Raw genomic sequence first — 22,706 nt, forward strand, 5'->3', positions numbered from 1 at the left:
ATAATAATTGATGTGCTTTTTAGTAATGAAGTTTCTTTTAATGTTTTGATAGGTTTTTGGAGCTTAAATGAATTATTTCAGAAAATTCAACGTTAAAATTCGGAATAAAGAATTGAAGAGAAATTTAGTTGAAGATTGAAGCAAATCTCAGTTCAAATAAGTGCTCCAAATTTGCCCCAAAAATCAATTCTATTCCAATTCTAGAAAAGAATATCATATGATATATTTCAAGCCCAAACTTGCCTTATGTTGTGTGCAAACTTCAACCATCAAACACTCAAGGTTTCAATGTCAATCTTAGCCCAAATAAAAAGTACATTTGTATCCTTATTTGATGCTTAAATTCAACCCCAAATCAGCCTCCAAATCAGCCCAAACACAATCCATGATCCTAGATGTCCACACAACAAATAACATTTGATTTATTTGGGTAATTCATTGATCCAAGAGGGCAAGCACATGAATGGAAAGCTAGAGGGGACATTGTGACATTATTTTGGGTCAAAAGAAGAAAGAGACAACTCATAAAGGAGGAAGAAAAACGTGCACCAAAGTGTTCTCCAAGCTGGCCTGGTTTGATTTTCCAGAACACCTTTCGGTGTTTTGCCCATAACTTTTGACTCAGATGTCAAAATGAGCTGTTCTTTAATGATCTGAAAGCTAACAAAATGTCCTATAAATATGTCTCTAATAGCCATCTCCAAAGGAGGCTTCGAAGAGGGTCGAATTGCTGTCCAAAGTTAGAGTCAGATTTGTGTCCGAATTTTTACTGAAATTGTGTTGTGTTCTTCTTTATAGATTTCGGTTCTTTAGCTTGTAAAACTCATGGTTGGCTAATCTTCTTCTTGGATCCAAATCAAGGATGATGGTGGTTGAGGCGAGTTCTTTAAGATATGAATGAATCTTAATATCTATCTTTTCATTTTCTTCATGAATGTTTATTATTGCAAAGAAATTTTAGAAATCATTTACGTAATGTTATAATCTTGAATTTTTATGCACAAACCTTAGTTTTGGTATAGAGATTGCTTGATTCAATGTCTTACTTAATATGAAAATACTTGTTCATTCTTAAGCAATAATCAATCTTCATCTTTTTAAACTTCATTGTAATATCTTCTGATCTAATATCACCATCGTTGATATTAGGTTGAGTTATCTTATATATGTTGAAGGAATCACCAATACATCACCATTAAAATTGATTTGGACCAAGACTTACTTTTTCTTGTCATTTAAAATCTATTTATACTTTTTCATCTTTGAAAACAAATCCATCAATCATTTTCAACCAAGTTATTGTTAATTTAATTTCTCTTGAGTTTTGTTTTGTTACCTAGCTTAATTTTCAGATCTAGCTCTCTGTGGATATGACCTCGATCTTACCGAGTTAATTGCTACATCGTACACTCGTGCACTTGCGAGTTAAAACAAGCCGATCATAAAAAGTGGTCAAGCACCTTCCATAAGCTGGAAAATCATTGATAGTCCACATCAATGCCGCCCTCATAAGGAAATTTTGTTTCCTCGATATATCATAAGTCAGAGCTCCGGAGGACCACAACTACGCCAACTCATCAATCAACGGTCGAAGACAAACATCTATATTCCGCCCCGGGCTTCTTGGACCGGGTATGACAGTAGATAAAAACATGAACTCCGTCCTCATACACATTCCCGGTGGCAAGTTATAAACTATGAGTATGACCGGCCAACAAGAATAAGGAGCAGCAAATGACCCAAATGGGTTGAATCCGTCTGTACACAACTCAAGACGCACATTCCTTGATTCAGCTAAAAAGTGAGGATGAACAGTATTAAAGTGTTTCCACACTTCGCTGTCAGAAGGATGAACCATCACTCCATCAACTGCATGGTGTGCTTGGTGCCATGCCATGTGCTCAACAGTCCTTGGTGACATGAATAACCTCTACAGTCTAGGTGTGATCGGAAAGTATCTAAGTTTTTTATATGCCACTAGAGTCTTTCCCCTGCCAGTTCTAGGTTTGTAACGGGAATGCCCCTATGTCATGCACTCGGTCATCTCAGCATTTTCAAGGTAGTATAACATGCAGAAGTTAGGGCACATGTCAATTTTTTGGTATCCTAAACCGAGGGGTTTCATCATGGACTTCGCAGCATAGAAGCTCTCTTTCAGCCTGTTCCCTTCAGGTAAAGTGCTTCTTGCCCATTCAATAATCTTGTCATACCCGGCCTCACTCAACCCGTGATTTGACTTGATGGTGAACACCTGTGCTACGACCGATAATTTACTGTGGTTCGTGCAGCCATCCCATAATGGTTCGTCAGAATCTTTCAACAAATCAAAAAACCTAGTTGCATCTACATTAGGTTCTTCTTGTACGATTGGACATTGACTGCCATTACCTTGATTCATTCTCATTGCATCCATAACCATATTTCTGTAAGGATTAGTGTTGTCATTTGTCGTTTCATGCACGTTGCTAGCACTAGAAGTAGACCCAACCACCGTTTCTTTCATTCTCCTTTCACTCTCGCTAACAAATACTTCTCCATGTGCATACCAACACTGGTAATTCTCCATAAACCCTTTGTGTAGAAGATGCATCATTATAACATCTGGATGCAGATACTTTTTATTTTCACACTTCCTGCATGGACACCTAATACCGCCTCTAGTAAAATTTCTGGGAATAGATGTTGCGAAATTAATAAAACCCTGAACCCCATTACAATAATCCATCCTCCGCAATCCTTGGGGTGACTCTCGATACATCCATGAACGATCATCCATGACTTATATCAAACCTCTATAAAATTATGATGACATCATGTATTAATTAACTAAGTTAGGTAAATAAACTTGCAAAATATTACTTTATCTCGAGATTATCCAACAAACCAATCACAACTTCTCATAAATATTAAATATTCATTATCATTTATCAACGTCCATACGAATTAAAATATATAAATTTACAGAAATTACCACTCCGCAATACCATTGATAAAAGTTTAAACGGGCCCATTAAGCAAGCTATTAATTATTTCAAAATAGCACATGTAATTCGGTAATTCCATAAAGAAATAACAACTTACAAACAAATACAATTTTACAAAATCTAAAACAAACCATAACAGGTACAAAATTATACATTCATATACTACAAGTTTGTTTGAGAAATAACAATAAAACATGTACATCTACTAACAAAATACATATACTAAAAAAACAATAAAATTGACATTTAATTAAATGTTCAAAATTTAAAAAGATAGAATTACTTACAAAAATTGATAAAATCCATCGGTAAATCAGAATACGGATGTTGTGACCACAAAACTTCAAGAAATATAACTTGTTGTGCTGATATGAGAAAGATTTTTTTTTTTTGGGGGGGCTGGTTGTTTGCAGATGGGGAGAGTTGGGATGAGGAAGAAGAAGGAGAAATAGGGGAGGAGAGGGTTGGCAAAGCTGTCATATATTAACTTTTCCCGACGGTTTCACCGACGAAAGTCTGTCGGTTATTACGTCGGTGATTCTGACGGAAACATAGACATGTCACCGTATGGATCTGCCATTTCAAATCCCTCGGTGAGTCCGTCGGCAATTTAAACTGCGAAACCGGTCACATCACTGTACGGGCACTGTATGGGCTGACGTTTTAAATCCATCGGTGATTCCGTCGGAAAACAAAACCCGCCAAAACCTCCACGTCAGCGACCCGCCTTTTTTTTAAATTCGAAAACTTTTCTGCCTGTAATTCAGTCGGTAACTACCGACGGAAATTTTCCGTCGGTAGTTACAGACTGAATTACAGACGGAAAATGTTCCGTCGGTAGTTACAGACTGAATTACAGATGGAAAGTGGCTGTCGGTAATTTCGACCTTAAAATACCGATAGAAATATTTCTTCGGTAAATCCGTTGGTATTTAGCGAATTTCTAGTAGTGTTTCGAGTGCACACCAAATGATGCTTGAAACGGTAAATGCTTCCACTAATAATTTTCTTAAAAAACTTGCACTGCACTCTTCTTGAATTCTTGTCAACATCTATACCATATTGTCATCGCACGTCAAGTCTATTGACACTTGTAGTTTTTTTAAAAGCCATGTATCCTACAATTCAAGAACCATTTGTTTCTTGTAGTTCAATCATTTGTTTAAGAACTACAAATATGCATGTTGTATCCTACAGTTCAATACATTATTTATGGAAAACTATTTTAGCGAGACAAAAACCATTTGAAGCCATTTCAGTTCATATTGAACATGATAAAGCTGAGTGTCTTCAGAGAAGCATACATTCAAGTTTTTGAAGAAAAAAAATGAGAAAGCACGCACTACATGAGGCAGAAAACAGAATAGTTAGAGATGTTTACTTGCAAGCTTTCACAAACAGCCCCGGTGTCAGACGCCAAGGGTATGCTGCAAACTTTGTAGCAATCACAATTCACAATGTCATTTCGCATCTGTTTTCCTGAGAATTAAGGCATGAATGCACTTAGTGACAACCAAAACACATTATTTCCCTATCTTTATGCAAGGATGCCACTCACAGAAGGGGGGCAATAACTAAGATTTAGCAGTATTTATTCATCAAGCCCAGCGATCAAGTGGATATTGAAATTATACTGCATGTCTATTATCAGAAATTATACATACATTATGCCACATTGATCATCAAATTAATCACTACAAACTGGATTCAATCCTGTGTGAGTAATTAAGCAAAAAGGGCCAGTATCATAGTTGATTAAATCCTACATAATTCAGTCAATATAATGAAGTAAATGAAACCAAGAAAGATACCAACCTGGAAATTCTTGTATAAACTTGCCAAGAAGCTTTTCACTTTGGCCATTTAACCTACCAGTCCCATAAGAATCAGCACAAATTGTAAATCAATAAGGGATACAACAAGGCAAAGTGAAAATACACAGATTGCAGAATTACACTTCACAGCAAGATCAAATAGAGCATAGATTCACACTTCACAGCATACGCAGATCAAACCGAAAAAAATACCCCGAGGCCAGAAGCAAACCACTTAATTGTAAAATACCCAGAAGATAAACATAGATTCATAGCATACTCAGATCATTTTTTTGTCTCTAATCACCACCATTAGATAGAAAAAAAAAAACAAACCTTGGGATTGAGAATCAATTCTTACCTTTGTCTCGCCAAGAACACTCCGGATCAATTCTTAGAGTGTGAGACAGAGAGGGGATGATTGGACGAAGTCTGGGACTCTGGAGTCAGGGAGAGTGTGAGACAAGGAGTCAGGGACGATGAAGTCACAGGTGGGGTGACCTTGAGACAGGGACGAAGTCATAGGACTCAGGAGGGTGGTCGGGGACTCGGGTGGGAATTGGGAAAGAAAATAGATTAGTGCCCTACTGCCCTGACCTTGAGTAAAAATTTGTTTCATTTCTAATTTTCCATTCGGTGACCGTGACATTTCATTTAACTCGTGAAAATGTAACGTTTTTAACGTTTTTAACGAGTTGACCCGGTTTTATACGAGTTTAACTCGTTTTATGCGATTTTAATTATTTTCGAGTTTTGCTTCTGTTTCTGCATGTTTTGTGAGTTTTAACTCGTAAAATCATATGATTTTACGAGTTAAAACGCATTTTTAACAACCATGGTACACACCCTTCATATATTTTTTTTCTTATAGGAATATATTTAAGAACATTTCTTAATGCACGCGGAAGCAAATAAAATAGTTAAATTAAGGAATACAAAAACACAAATAATATAATAAGTGAAAATGGTTGCAATATAAATCTTAAATTCATAATTATATTCTCTAAAAATTAAATATATTGTGGTTGTTTCCTTAAGATATTTACAATATCTTTAAATAGATCAGAAAATCTCTCAAATATAAAATCCAAAAGATATTAGAAAAAATGACAAAATAAGCCCAGAAAATAACAAAATTAGAAATAAATTATAAAACTCAATTTTCAATTAACACAATATTAAAAGATAAAATTGAAAAAAAAATTCAATTAAAAAAAACAACTCGAGTCAACTTAAAATAACATGCTAAACCCGCATTTCAAGTCATGTGATTAATATAACCTTATAGAAAGCAAATCGAAACAAATTATGAAGCTCAATTCTTAATCAACCTAATGTTGAAGGGTGATATTAAAAACAATTAATTAAAAAAAAACAAAAAAAAGATCTAAGTCAACCCACCAAACTAGTAACCTAGGTAATGAGATTAATATAACATCATAAAAAGTAAACTGAAAAAATTTATCAAGCCTAATACAAAATCAACCAAAGAATGAAATTGGTAAAAAAAAATTGAACTAAAAAGAAAAGAAAAAAGATTAAATTAACTCGTCAAACCTATATCACGAGTCATGAGACTGAGGTAAACGAACTCAATATAAAAAAAATAAAATTAAAAAAATACTGAACCTTAAAATAAATAAAAATATTCAAATGAGAATAGGAATAGTAAATTTCCCTTGTCAGTTAGTTTATAAAAAAAATGAAGTGTCAGACATGAATCTAGACTTGGTTGCTGATTAGAGTTGGTAAAGATTTCCGTAAATTATAAATTGATAACAATAGACTTGTAATTCAATAGGTTTTTAGCGGTAAGCTTGTAATAATAGGCTTGCAATTTTCTTTGTAATTAATAATTAGTATGTTTGAAGTTTCTATTACTAAAAATATCTAAAATCTACAAAAACATGTTCTTTTATGTCAAGAAAATTTCTATAATTAATTTAAAGTCTTTTTAATTAAGACATGCTTATACCCTATTTGTGTTTATGTTTCAAAAGTGTTTTTTAAAAAAATTAAAATTTTTTATTTTTTTATTTCAAATTAATATTGTTTTTGGTATTTTCAGACCATTTTAATAGTTGATATCAAAAATTATTTTTAAAAAATAAAAAAAATATTATCTTGATATATTTCCAAGTAAAATAACTCTTTAAAAAATAATTATGACTACACTTCTAAACACACATAAAAAAAGTTTTCTCTGTCGTTCAAAGACTATTTTACAGTGTTGGGATTCTTAATTATTTTTTCAAATAATAAATTATAATTTTTTTGGATATACTATAAAAATAGGGATGTATTTATACTTTATTTCATATAATTAAATTGATTTTTTTTAATCAATTAGTTACCATTGACAATCTTGAATAATATTTTTAATTTTAAAAATATTATTTTTAGTATTAGTATATTAAAATAATCTAAATATAAAAAAATTAATTTAAAATGAAAATTTCAATTCTTTTAAAAATGTCAATTCTTTTATTTCCTGAGCACATGCAATTTATTAAAGTGGGAAATGAACGTTGTCTGCTGAGAGATTAAAAAAAAACAAGCCCAGTGGCGGGTGAAGCATAAATGTTGATTTAATTAATATTTGTCTGCTACTTGCATTTCTTTTATTATGAACAATTTAATTAAATCAACAAAGTATTTTTTTCTAACTAGGAAACTTCCTCTTCAAATACAAATGATAACAATTGTCATAACAATTTTGACCCTATTTTTTCACATATATATTTCTTTTAATAAATGAAGTCAATTTAATACATTTCATTATTTTTTGATATTTTTGTTTATTTTTATGTGACAAGCTAAATTAAGAAATAAAAAGAAGAAAATGAAAAAAATCCATAAAAAAGAGTGGAATAAAATACAATTGGGGAAGCATTGAACTAATAATTGAATTTCATAAGCCAAGGATTGAGTTGAAGAAGGTAAAAAATATTATGAACAATTTAAAATGTAATTAAGGACATAATTGAAGATAATATTTAGGCCCCGTTTGTTTGCTGGAAAGTAGTTTTTTTTTGGAAAGTGAATTCCGAGAAAGTGAATTCTGGGAAAGTATTTTCCGATATTTGGTAGTGTAATAGAAAATAAGTTGGAAAACACTTTCCAGTATTTGGTTATGTTATGGAAAATGAGCCGGAAAATAACTTCTTAATGTTTATTTTTTTCAAGTTTATTAGAATAATGAGGAACAAATCTTACAAATTAAAAAGTTGAATGGGAATGAAATTGAAAAAAAATATAATTTCATAAATTATCTCAGATAAAATAAATAATAATCAAAATAATAGAGATTTAATAAAAAATAAAAAAATTGAAAGATGAAGAAATTAAAATAATAATAATTAATATTTCATAAATTATTTCAAATAAAATAAGTAACAATAAAAAGAACGAGGATCAAATTTAATAGATAAAAAATTTCAATAAAAAATGATAAGAAAAAAACAATGAGTAATTATAAAAATAAGGACCAAAGTTAATATAAAAATTAAATTTTAAGAGATGAAATTAAAAAATAAATATTCAAAATAAAATATATATAGCAATCAAAAGTTTGAGAATCAAATTTGATATAATCAGCAAATAATTATATTTCTAAATTTTTCACAACTTCCGGAAAGTGTTTTTCGCTCAAATTTTTCAGGAAAACACTTCCTTGAAAACCAAGCCAAATTTTCCTTTGACTGGAAAGTGTTTTCCGTTAACCAACTTTTCTAATGGGAAACAAACACATGAAAGTTTGAAAAGTGGTTTCTCGGAAACCACTTTTCGAAAACACAAATACAGCCAAAAGAGAAAACACTTTCCTGGAAACCAAGTAAAATTTTTCTTTGACCAGATAGTGTTTTCCGTTGACTGAAAAGTGTTTTCCGTTGACCACCTTTCTTAATGGCAAACAAATACAAGAAAGTTTGGAAAGTGATTTTCTGGAAGTTACTTTTCAGAAAATAAACATGGCCTTTGGGAAATGGGTTGATTAGGCTGAAGTTAAAAGAATTGAAGGACCAAGGATGAATCTGTAACAAATAGCCAAACCTAGGTCTAATTGATTTAATTACAGGTGAAATTAAAGATAAAAATAAGATTTAGGGTAAAATTGATAAAAAATAGCCGAATTTTGGGAACCAAAAACTAAACTGGAATAAAAGCTCAAACACAGGATTTAATTTATTTATTTAGTGATTAAATTGAAAATAAAATAAAAAATTAAAACCCTAATTGAATGAATGGAAAAATAAAAAAACTAGGGACTGCAATGAAAAGGCAGAAACATTCTAGGGTCTAATTAAATTATCGTGCCTTTCCAAAAACAGCGTCCTTTTTATATGGTGAAAAAAAGAAGTAGACGATGCTGTTTTGATATGTTCTTCAGTATCTGGGTGTGGAAAACAAAGGAAAAGGCTTTGTTCATGGGATTTTTGGCTTAGGCCCTCAGCTGTGATTGATCTCTAGATAAGATGCAATCACGTGGAAATTAATCTTCAGCATTCGAAAATCTTATTTTAATGCCTCAAATCCTTGCAAAACACCCAACTAGCAAAAAATTCTGAAACGTCGGAATGGCCTTTAATGGGAGATTTGAGTGATTACAACCCTGAATCTCTTCATTACTTGTGCTTATAAATACAGAAAAAGAAACACAGAGATAGACAGAGAAAAGGGTAGAGATAAAGTTCAAAATTCTAGTTTCCTCTTTTTAAAAACATAAGCCTTTATACTGTTTTTTTTTTTTAAAGTTTTTCCAAGGTTTCATTATTTAAAAACAGAGATAGAGTGAAGGGATAAGGTGGATATAAGCTTTCACTGGTTTAGATAAAATTAGTAGAAGAATCCAGGCCTGAAGAGAAAGAAGGACATGACAGAGGCAGTCCACAGGTGTTTGAATAGCAGTCTTGATATTCCTTTTGATGCTTAGCTTGTACATTTTGATGCATTTGGGAACTAGTTTGTCATCAAACAGTATTAATCATTTTTTTTTTTTTGACATTATGGGACTGCATAATTAGCTTTTTCTAGAGTCAATAGGTTTTCTTGATGTTCTTCAAATCTAGGGCCTTAGATTCTCGTTGAGATTTTCAATTCAACGAGAAGAACCATTGCTAAACCTGCATCTCCATTTATTCAAAATCTGCATAATAGGTATTCAATGACTGTTAGAAAGGCCATAAGCAATTAGGTAATTCTTGAACTTGAGATGGTCAGGCTAAGGGTAACTTGCTTTTACAATACAATTTTTTTTTTAATAATTCATAAACCAGCAGTCTAAAGTTGTTTAAGAAACATAAGCAAGAAAAAAAAATAACAATCGTTTGTTTCTTTTGAGTAATTAGCTGTGGTTGGTTTTATTTGGTCAAAGTTGTAGTTGAAGTTGCTATTAAGCAAAAAAATATATTTGAAGGTGTTTGGTTAAAATTGTACTTGAATTTGATATTTATAATAAAAAAAATAAAAAAAACATATAATTATTTTTTTTTCAAATTACATTAATATGCATTTCATTATTAATACATTGTAAAAAACAAATGTCAACTACAACACCAATTTTATTGTACCATTAAACTTGCTATAATCCCATCACGAATTAGATTTATACGCGAAGCCCTCTGATTTTCACATATTTGTGAACATGGAACAACATTGTTTAAAAAAATTCTAAGAAACAAAATTAAGATTGCAATCAAATTCATCAAGTACTACATCTTGCTGCAAATTTCTTCTAATATAGTTATGTAGTATCATGGATACCACTACAATATGAACTACATTTTGTAAGGAAAAGAAGGCATGTTCTATAGAATTCTCCATCTTTTTTTCCACACTCTAAATATATGTTATACACACAATGTATTGAGAAATGAAAATAATTGAAGATTTCTTCCCGAGTTCTTGGTTATCCTCGCTTGCAGAGTTTTGACAAGTGATATCTCTCACCTATATATGGGTTTAAAAACCATATTCATTAGGATATCTTAAACCGACCATATAGTATTTCCATACAATAACATATAATGACTTTGTTATATATTCTCTAGTGATTATATATATGTGTACATTTATTTATATGATAGTCATATCTGGTTCACACTATTGTTTTAATTCACAATACAATTTAAATTACGTCACTTTTTCATCTCCCAAATATATTTATGCCCATTAGGCTTCCAAAATACTCAATTTATTCTAATCAAACACCTATGTTCTCTTACCATATAATTTGTCATTTTAACCTTTTGAGCGATTAAATATTTAGTTTAATCTCTCATAATCTATACTTATCATTATTAGGTTTCATCATTTCAATTCCTTTTTATATAACCTAAGCTATGACCCTTCACATAATTTTTGACTCTTTTCTAAAATGACTCAAGGCTTGAACTTTACCCCTACTTATTATTTCCAATGAAAATCTTAACCTAACAAGATTTCAGTTGAGCTTTTCTTATCCAAAACTCTATCTAAATGTTGTCTGGCATTTCTTGTATCAATCATTTCACAAAATTCCAATGTCATCATCACACAAGTTTCATGTAACAATCCTAGTTTTTTTATATATATAAAAAAGTATTTCAAATACTTCACTAAACATGAATAATAGAAATATTACTATTTTTATTGATCCGCAAACATTCCAAATAATTTCATGGTTTAACCATCCCGAAACTTTACGGTTATATCACAAATCAAGAATAGAATTCAACAAAACATCTATGTAATGAACTCAATCACAAATTCTTATTAATCCAACACTTAATGTCATAATCATTATTTACCATTTCTATTTTACAATTGGGTTTTACCTAAAATTTTGATATCGGTCCAACCAGTCGGTCATCTAGGTAATAATAACTCCACACAAATCCATTTAAACCAAATTACATATTCCAATCATTAAACAAACTGATGTCTTTAGCCCATTACCGAGCACTAGCCTCATTGTTGGGTAACTAGTCCAACAATATAGCTCCATTGCTAGGTAACTAGTTTGATAATATAATCCATTACTAGGCACTAGCCTCATTTTCGAGTAACTAGTTTCACAACATAGCCCATCATCAGACACTAATGCTATTACCGAGTAACTAGTTCTATAACATAGCCCATCACTAGGCACTAATCCCATGATAATATCCATTTATTAGTTGGTTGTCTCATACGTAAGTTATTTTATTCTTCTCATCATCTATATATTTCTAACATTGACATCCTTTTTTTTTCCTGTTGCCATGGTTAAACACAAATTACACATGGTTATTGTTGTTATTCTTACATAAAAACTTATCTCATTACACATGGTTAAACACAAATTACACACGGTTATCACAATTACAATCGATAATGGTTCATACATAGAAATTTCCATCGTTGCGATCAAAAGTCAATTATAAATAACTTATCGTTGTTGCGGTCAATCACACTCCATAACATATCATTTTTTCCACAATAATTTCCATGATATGTATATACTCACTTACACAATAAACATAATACTTCACAAAAAAAATTTGTTAGTCATTTCACCATACATGTATTCTCAATTCTTACAAATTGAATGCAAGAGCAAAATGAGCTTAATATACTCATTAACACTCAACTTCTCATGCATTTAAATAAGTTTATATCCATCAACTAACACTATGTTGCAAAAGATTAGAAATGACAAATCCTGATTGGTTTAGTCTAACCAAACAAAAACATTGTTCATTGTTTAGCTCAGAACTAAAGTTATGGGACTTGGTTTTGAGGGTGGCTTACTTCTTCTGAAAGCTAAGATGCAAATCCACAATCTCGTTGAAGGTAATAAAATTCAGTTATATTGTTTACATACCCAAAATCACCCATTACAATAATATACACAATTTGTCCAATAAGACACAATTTAACCCTTTGGTTATATCTAGAGTTTTATAGCTTCAAATTAAACAAAACCAATTTTATTTGAGAGATAACATCCTTAAATATAACTTTCATATAATGAAGAAAACCTAGTTCTTCCATATACATATTCAAGACCACACATTATAGAAGCATATAAAATCTATCCAACAAGATACAATTTGACCCGTCTTCATTAAGCTAAACCAGTTTCATTTAAAAGATAACTTTCTTAATTATAACGTTCATATAAAGAATAAAACCTAGTTTGCCATTTACATATCCAAGCCATACATTGTGAAAGCATATAAAATTTGTCCAATAAGATACATGTAGTTTGACCCATCTTTAAATTTTAACTCATAATCCAAATTAATTAAAAATAGTTTTATTAGAAATATAACATCATCCATATCTACAACTTGTATAAAGAAACCAATTCTAAATTTTGTCATTTTCAAGTTTGAATATTAGCTAGAAGTGGGCTAACAAATCTGCTCAAGAACATTATTCATAATGATTTTTAACATTCTAAACACTTAATTCAAACAATCATCAACTCATATCAAAATTCCATAAAGCTAATATTTCTTGAAACCATGAATAAGTTCATTAGAATTCAAATAAAGGGTTTAACATCTCTTTCCCAAACAAAATAAAGAAGAAGTTCGCAGGATTTCAACCATTTCCTTCTTTCTCTTCAATCACTTCTTTCTCGCTCTTCACTTTTCATAGCCATTTCTCTTTTTTTTTTTTTCCTTTTTGAAGTCACTTTAATCTTGTGTTTTCTTCGCAAATCATCAAGAATTATTCATGGATTTTTCATTTGAAGAATTAATTTTGGAGATTTTATAGAGAAAATAGAAAGTTTTTATCTTTTTTTTTTCCCAGGGCTATGCAGCCGACTATTATAAAAGGAGAGAGTGATGAATTTTCACTTGTTTACAAAAATACCGCTCCTTCATGCCTTTAACTAATTTTTATGCAAGTTACCCTAGCTGTTGACCTAAATAGTAAGGTTTTTTTGAACCTCGATTAAAGCTTAATAACCAGAAAATTCACACCAAATTTTGACCTGATCTAACATTTTAATTGAAATTTATGGATGATAGCGTAAAATTAATTAGTTTATAATTTTTTCGCTAAAAATCTTTTTATTTTTTTATTTTTTATCTTCATAAATTATATTAATCATTCCTTTCAATCGAGATCATTTATAAATTCTCAAAATATTTTTATTTGTGCTTTGCTTGAAAAATAGTGGTTAAAAGGGAGATTTGGCGGTTGTGGTTGAAAGAGAGGTTGATGATTGCTGGGCTTGCAACAGGTTCACGGTGGAGATTGGGTTGGCTGAAATGGTGGTGAGGGCTGGCGGCGGTGGCTATGGCTTGTGGCTGTTTTGATGGTTGAGAAGGGTTGTGTACATGGTTGGGTTGGATGAAAACAAGGGAAAAGAGGCTGCCAATGGAGACTAGTTGTTCTTGGGACAGTGATGGGGTGTTCTTAAGCACAACTTTGTGAGGAACGAGGACTGGGTTTCGGGTTGATTGGGTCTGGTTTTTCTGGCTAAGTTTGGCTAGGAATAGGTTGTTGGTTTCGGTTTGGTGCAGGAGGGAGAAGGTTCTAGTGTTGGATTATTTTATGAGGGCTGTTTTAAGGCTGGTGGAAATGGAGGAATGGAACTGGGTATTGATGACGTTTGAAGGAAATGAGAGATGAAGCCTTTGTGTTGTTGATCTATCATGTGGCGTGGGTGGTTATTGGGTAGGCTGGTTTGCTTGAAGATTGGTTGTGTTGTAGAACTGGATTTTTCCAGTGTTGGGAAGAGATGGGGTTTTGAGTTTGGCAGCGTGTGTGGGAGAGATGAAGTTTGAGTTTGGCAGTAGTGCTGGGATTGAAGATGAAGATGGTGGCTGATGGTTAACTCGGGTGAAGGAGATGAGTTTGATTTCTGGGTTTTTGGTTTGAATCCGAGAGGCTCTGTGTTCTTCCTGGGGGCTCTGTTTGTTAGGGAAAGGTGGCAGATGATGGTGGTTTGATTTTCTGGGTTCAGATGAGTTGAATGGTTTGCCGGGATGGCTTTCTAGAGAGTCTTCCCCTCGGTTTCGGTCCTTGTCTGGGTTCAGAGTGTTCCCTATGGTTTTTTTTTTTTTTTTTTTTTTTTTTGGTGTTGAGAGGCTGTCCTTAGATGTAAGGACTTCTATATGCGTTACAGAGAAAAACATATATCCAATTGTATAAATTGAAACCGTGGATGCATGAATGGTTATAAAAAATCCATACAATAAGAGTCTTTAGCGCAATTGAATATTGAAAAATGTTAAAAAATGACAAGAGTAGTCATGGTATCATTTGTGGAGGAAAATATAGTTTAATATTTAGAGTGTAAAATTATATAGTAAAATATATTTTCAGGTATTAAAAATATAAAATAAAAAAAATAAAAAAATATGATGCTAAATATGGGCCTTAACTTCCTCATGAAAAAAAAATCTGTTTTAAACTTTAGATAAGACCAACAGATAGAAACACGATTAAGAAAAACAATAAAATAATAATGCAGTTTATCTTACATAGGGTGCACTGAGAATGATATGTCTTTTCCTTGCATAATCAATTTCTAACTTGGATTCTCACAGACCATAAGTTTTTTAATATCCATAATATTATTAAATGGCAACTCTTAAATTTCATAACCATAATTTTATGATTATACCAAAACTCATTTCCTTTCAACACACTTTAACACACTTTGGAAGGAAATGTTGTGTCGCTCGACGCCTCATGAGCGCCCCCACAACAACTCTTTTCATGAATTTTGTGTTTCTAAATTTTTTAATTCTTAATTCAGATAGTTTAGATAGGATGAACATGATATTTTAAATAGGATGGGCTTCCTGCACCCAATGAATTGTGTATTGCTCTCCACGTAAAATTCTCAATCTTATCAAGAACTTGTGATGACCAAATCTACTTCTAATTAAGATTATCTGCATTTTGAAAATAAATTTATTTTTTTCTAAGTGTTTTTTTAATTTTAATAATTTAAAAGAAATAGAAATAAAAATTCAAAATTCAAAAATAAAAATCCACCATGAATAAAAAAAAGAAATTGTAAAGAAACATTAACAAAACTAGCATAAATAAAGAATAAAGAATAAATTTTTATGATTGTTGTAAATTTTTAATCAATAGAAATTTAACATGTTTCTTTCCATATCTTTAAAAGACAAGAGTAAAGGAAATTAAGTTTGACCATAGATCCAATTCTATAAATTGAAACCGCGGATGCATGTATGGTTATCAAAAATCCATACATTAAGAGTCTTTAGCGCCATTGAATGTTGAAAAATGACAAGAGTAGTCATGCCATTATTTGTGGAGGAAAATATACAAGAAAATATTTTTTAAAGGGTTGAGATTTAGTTGTATATTTTAATATTTAGGGGTATTGAACTACATAGTAAAATATATCTTCAGGTATTAAAGATATAAAATAAAAAAAATATAATGCTAAATTCGGGTCTTAATTTCTTTACAAAGAAAGATCTACCTTGAGCTTAGATGAGACCAACAGATAGAAATACGATCTAGACAATCATACAATAACACAACTTATCTTAGATAGGATGCACTGGGGTAATACGTCTTCTCCTTACATTACCAGTCCTTACCGAGACTTTTGCAGATATAAATTTTCTAGTATCTATAATACTAGATAGCGAATCCTGAACTTTATAATCATAATTTTATGTTTATATTCAAAACCTCTTTCATTTCAACACACTTGGAAAGCAAACACAATTGTCTTTCAATGCCCCACAGGCGCCCGCAACATCTCTTTTCATGAATTTTGTGTTTATGGATTCTTTAATTCCTAATTCAAATAGTTTAGATAGGATGGGCACAATATTTTAGATAGAACGGGCTTCCGGCACCCAAGGAATTGTGCATTGCTCTCCACGTAAAATTTTTAATCTTATCAAGAACTTGTGATGACCAAATCTACTTTTAATTAAGATTATCTACATTTTGAAAATCAAATTATTTTTTCTAAGTGTTTTTTTTAATTTTAAAATAAATAGAAATAAAAATTCAAAAATAAAAATCCACCATGAATAAAAATTGAAATTGTAAAGAAACATTAACAAAACTAGCATAGATAAAGAATAAAGAATAATGTTTATGATTTTTGTAAATTTTTAATCAATAGAAATTCAACATGTTTCCTTCCATATCTTTAAAAGACAAGAGTATAGGAATTTAAGGACTTTTATATGCATAGATCCAATTGTATAAATTGAAACCGCGTACGTATGCATGTATGGCTATCAAAAATCCATACAATAAGACTCTTTCTTCGCCATTGAATGTTGAAAAATGACATATTGACTAGAGTCGTCATGCCTTCTTCTGTGGAGGAAAACATACAAGACTTTCTTATCTACGTACACGAAAATGTAATTAACAAAAATAAAAAATATCAGAGAGAGCAGGCAATTACTTGAAAGTATTTCTTAACCATTCCCAAGTTCATATATTTTAATTAAATATTACACAATACAAGTAGGGTAAATTCTTACTAGGATTTGAACCCAAGATTTTCTAGTGAAAATCTAAAATCATACTCCACAACGCTACAGGTGCTTTATGAACCCCGAAGCTATGCACAGCGTTCTTCCAATAAGATGACTTAGGCTGTCATCTTTGCTTTCGATTAATTAATTACCGTAGAGAGCATGTATGCCATCAATATCATCCTGGGCGAGATCCCTTTTCTTAGTTCCAGCTGCAATCCCTGGATACATAACGGCACTGGAATCACTACTGTGATCAAGCCCAAGTAGATGTCCTATTTCATGAACAGCCACGGATTCCAAGTCAATTTGGTCCATTGCCGGGTTAGTACTCCACTTCTCGTCAGCATCATAATGGAAACGGCCATCTTCTGGACTAAAAGCATGGGCTAGTGTTTTCCCAGGTCCATCAAAAGGATGACCATCTCAATGATCACCGCTGTAGAATGTAATAACAATATTTGCTGGTGCACCAATAGAGGCCTCCTGGAAAGTTAATTGAGAAACATCTGACCACTTTTTGAAAGCATCTGAGCAGACAGACCTCAAGGTGTCCATATCAACAACTTGGACACCATCCGAGCCAAATGTGTAGGTCAGATGATACTTGGAAGGTGGCCATTTTGGCATCCCATTGAAGAACTTATAATGCATCACCATGTGGAACTTGGTGTGTTTTGATTTAGTGTTGTTGGGTGTGATATCAGGCATTCCACATCGTGGAATCATCATTTGTTTGATGGTACTATCGTCGAGGATACCAGTAACATTCAGATGAAAATAGTTCTGGTATGTTTTGAGTGCAGACTCCAAGAGATCATCAAAATCGCTGGTCATGAGATTGACATCACTTGGATAGTATCCAAACCTTTTGAGGTATTGTTTGAGCTCAACAAGTCCTTCCACAGTTTGGCCCTTTCGAACTCCCTCCAGCTTTTGAAGGGAGCTAAAAGAATATTGCTGATGCTCGGATTTCAAAATCCTCGCCAGACCTATGAAGGACTGGATAGAAAAGAAGGTGAGGAAAGCTAACAAAAGACAGGAAAGTTTAGGAGCCATATTGATGTTGTTTCAGAGAATGGCTTTCGTCGTGGGTTGTGGCTGTGCAGTACAATTGTATGGCTATTTATAGACCCGATTCCTGGCTTTGGGGGTTCTATAGGATACGTCATGTTATTCACTTATAACGTCAGATTCACAGGTCAGGAAGCAATATATTTATACACAAGATTATTGACTGAGCACTATATTTTGACTAATTATTTAATTCTAGAAAATGGGATTGAAAAGAAATAAAAAAGAGAGCTTTTACTGATTATATTTATATTCCTGTCGGTAAACATTTTACCGACGAGCTCACAAATAAAAATAGTTTATTGAAAAAGTATTCGTTGGTAATTTCTGATATATCAGCGAGTCCGTCATTAATAAATTTATTGATAGTTTTACAGATAGAAAATGTGAGCAAAAAAAAATAAAATTACTCATTTCATTCCATCAATAATTACCTCAGTAAAATTTAACATATCACCTATAACATATCACCTATAATTGAACCGTATATAATTTCATCGGTAAAAATACATATCCTGACAAAATGCTATTAGTAATTTCTTTGGTGAGTTAATAGTTGTAGTGGTATTTACATTAATTCTTTTCCAACTCTCTGTAATATACCGACGGACTTATTCCGTTGGTGAGTTAACAGTAGCAATGATATTTTCTGTAATTCCTTTTCAACTCTCTGGAATATACTGATGGACTTGTTCCGTCGTTAATACCGTCTTTAATTATTTTAAAAAATATTTTCTTAAAAAATATATCGAACAAAAGTAGACAAATAATTAAAATAATATAAAAACCAATTATTTTAATATAAAAATACATATTTTTATTACAAATTTAAACATTTATACATTTAAATACAATAAAACTAAAATAGAGGCAACGTTAGAGGAGAAGGAGGAGGCTGGTCATCGTTGAGACCGTGGGGCCAATTAGGGGGGCACATGTACAACCCATCTATGATCTTATCTTCATTACCACTCGACAGGGTTCTTCATAATCCGCAGTGAGTCGTTTATATTTTTTATTGAGATGGATCGTCTAATCCTATACTTGTTGGTCCAACATTGCCTCAAACTCTGAAGTTTGAGTGCTCATGACTGATTACGAGCATCCAATGGTCGAAATACTATTGATCGTCCGCAAGTTTTTGGCTGTAGTGTTAGAGAGTTCGTACACTCGATTTCTATAGGGTCCACCGGACGATCCTGCCTCCAACCACAAATTCAAATCTATATCCAGGTAGGTCAAATGATCGTTCTCATATCTCTCCTTCAATCGGCTGTTATATGTCTCTTGCAAAGAAAAAATAAATTAATCAAATTCAAGTAAATAATAACTTAAGAAAATAAAACAAAATAGTTGAAAACCAACATACCACAAAGTGTTGAGCTTTGCTATCCATGAACCAATGCACCCCTTTTTTACGGTCATCACTTCACATGTATGTTTCCACAAAAAGCTCCATTGGGCTTAGCTCAGTCTAAGAACCGTAGCCTGTAAGATAAAAAAGTTGTCAGTTAAATATATTTATAAAAACAACAAATAAAAAAATAGATGTAATTAAAAATAATCTTGTCATTCGCTTCACATGCAAAACAAACGAAATGAAACCGTCAGTGTGCGTTGTAACAAAATGGTGACTGTTATGTGAAACGCATGGACATCACGTACTAAATGTATTCTGCCTATATAGTCTCCAAGATTTTGAGGGCATATGGAAAAACCTCATGGTAAATTTCAATTTTGCTTTAAAAGTTATTCCTAGTCCCTCTTTCTTCTTTTTAATTTGTAATTATAATTCATTTTCTAATCTTATTAGTCAATGAATTTGTGGCACTCTATGATTCATTAGAAAAAGACATGCTAACTACTTTTTTTTGCCTAACTGGATTCCTAATTACTTACTATTTTTTTAGTTCCTTTAGTTTTTGGAATTATTGTTTGGGTTTAAAAATTTATTTTGTTTATTTTTTAGTTTTAAGGTTTGAATGAAAGAGGGAAAGTAGTTAACATACAGAAAAAAAAAATTATTGGTTAGCCACATTTGGGCAACAAAAAAGATTGATTTTAGTGTCAATATGTTCTATTTAATGAGAGGAGTTCGATGATGGTGGTATTTTTTTCTTTAAACATGTTTGGAAAAGTAGATCAGGGTCCTTTTAGATTTTTTTTAACTAGGTTGATATTTATTTTTATTTTAGTGATTTTGGGTTTGGCTAGTAGTTTATGTATGTTCTTATAGTATTTTTAAAGTTTTTTAAAATAAAAACGATTTGAAAATTGGAATTTTAGGGTCCAAAAACTTGGATCCTATTTTGAGGTCACCAAAGGTGATAAAAAAATATTACAATAGATGAGAAATCACCTAGTTAAAAAGAAAAAAAAGGAGGAATGATGCGTCATCCTCTTCTAAAAAAAACATCCGGCGTGAGTATGAGATTTTTAATTAGGCTTAGCCCATTTACATGACCCTTTTCGAAGGTCCACATGAGCTTGGCTACACGAGCCCACACATTTGACATGTTTATGTTTTTATTTTTTATTTTTTAAAATAATTAATTTAAAATATTATAAAAAATATCAATGTATTAAATTATTAAACTAATTAAAAATATATTTTAGATATTATTTTATTAAATATCATTTAAATTTTATTTTTTTAATAAAAATATAGCAATTTTTTTATAATATTAGAAAGTTTTTTTTCACAACTCATCAATATTTTTTTAATATTATCTTTTTTTATAGCATATATTTTATTGTAGATTAAATCTAATTATTTTAGAAAAAAAACTATTAAATATAATCGGGTTCATAATTTAAATTGCTAATTTAGTGGGTTGGCTCAAATTAACTCGAGTTAAAGAATATTTAGGTTCAACTCATAGTGAAGTGCAGCCTATTACCAGTCAAAACTATTATGAAAAGGAGACCTCATGATATCCTGTCTAGCTTAAGAATAAGCACTGAAGAGATGAAGCTACCACCTGGACAAAATACCACAACTTGAAAAATCAAACAGGTATATTTTGGAACTTGATGAACAAATTCAAGTTCACGAAAAGATATGATTTTGCTAAGTAGCTTATCTATTAAAAACATATATAACTTTTAATTTGCTTACTGAATCAAGCTCAAATGTTTCTAAGAAATTTTATACACTTAATTTTATAATAGGTTAGCTCGCTATGATCATACCAGAAGACCTTTAGAATAGTCTTAGAACTCTTTTTTTATAGTTTTAGTAATTTTTTATATATTTGTTTTTAATTTTCAGCCTAAAGTTTTTCTATTTATTTATGTTTTAATATTTTTTTTATTCTTTTCATGAATTTTACGTTTTTGGATTCTTTTATTTCTAATACAGATAATTTAGATAAGACAAGCATGATATTTCAAATTGTGCATTGTTCTCCACAAAATTCCTAATCTTATCAAGAACCTGTGATGACCCAATCTACTTCTAAATAAGATTATCTGTATTTTAAAAATAATTTTTTTTTAGCTCCATTGAATGTTTTTGAAAAATGGACATGAGAAGCCATGCCGTGGAGGCAATTGTAATTGTTTGTTACATTGCTATCATTATATAAAAAAAGCTATCTAATGAACTTGCCATGATTAAAAAGTAATAACATAGGGATTTAATTATAAATTTTTTTTAATATAATTAGAACTACAGTGTATTTTTCAAAATATAGTGAATATGTAAATAAAATAAAATACAGACTAAATATTGTTTTTAAAAAATTACATTATTACGTTATATCACTAAAAATTTTGCGACCAAATAATCAAAAGATAATGAATTATTTATATTACATTATATAAAAAATAAATAAACGTCAAATTTTTAATTTCTATGATTAGTAAGGAAAGTGAAATATTCAAACTTGTCGTCAATGTTAAGTCTGTTTCTTGATTTTAAAGTTTGATCACCTCAAATATAACAAAATATATATATTACGTTACATCATATTAAAGAGATATGAGAGAAATTACGTTACATCATATTAAATGTATTGTGAAAATTAATCTGTTTTTATTGCTGGGAAGTGGTGTAATGTAGTCATCGATCGCTATAGAAACTTGGAATGTTGTTAGAAAGAGATATGACAGAAAAATATTTTAGGCAATAATATTCAAGCCACAAAAAATTAATTGAAGGGTAAAATCAAGAAAAAACTATTAAAAACTTTAACGGATTAAAATTCAAAAATAAAAAAACATATTTGACTAGTGAGTGAACTCGTTAAACATATGAACCAAGTAGCTCGTGCTAACACGCCAAACTTGTGAACCGGGTTATACACTTTAGTGAGATTATAATTTTATTTTTCAAAACTATTTTTTATTTAACTACATGATATCAA

The 22,706-nt window shown here is 31.1% G+C and overlaps 1 long non-coding RNA gene and 1 pseudogene across 1 annotated transcript; both read right to left on the reverse strand.

Annotated features, from left to right (window-relative positions):
* Positions 1-4,798: 4,798 nt before the first annotated feature.
* On the reverse strand, positions 4,799-5,355 carry LOC133669662 (uncharacterized). Its single transcript, XR_009833944.1, has 2 exons — positions 5,160-5,355; positions 4,799-4,852 (listed from the first exon to the last, which is right to left on the reverse strand). It is a non-coding gene; the product is annotated as an uncharacterized LOC133669662 (long non-coding RNA).
* An 11,844-nt stretch (positions 5,356-17,199) lies between these two features.
* LOC133669684 (metalloendoproteinase 1-like) lies at positions 17,200-18,382 on the reverse strand (annotated as a pseudogene).
* Between the last annotated feature and the right edge of the window lie 4,324 nt (positions 18,383-22,706).

Source organism: Populus nigra, chromosome 12 (assembly GCF_951802175.1).
Source record: "Populus nigra chromosome 12, ddPopNigr1.1, whole genome shotgun sequence".
NCBI classification, from domain to species: Eukaryota; Viridiplantae; Streptophyta; class Magnoliopsida; order Malpighiales; family Salicaceae; genus Populus; species Populus nigra.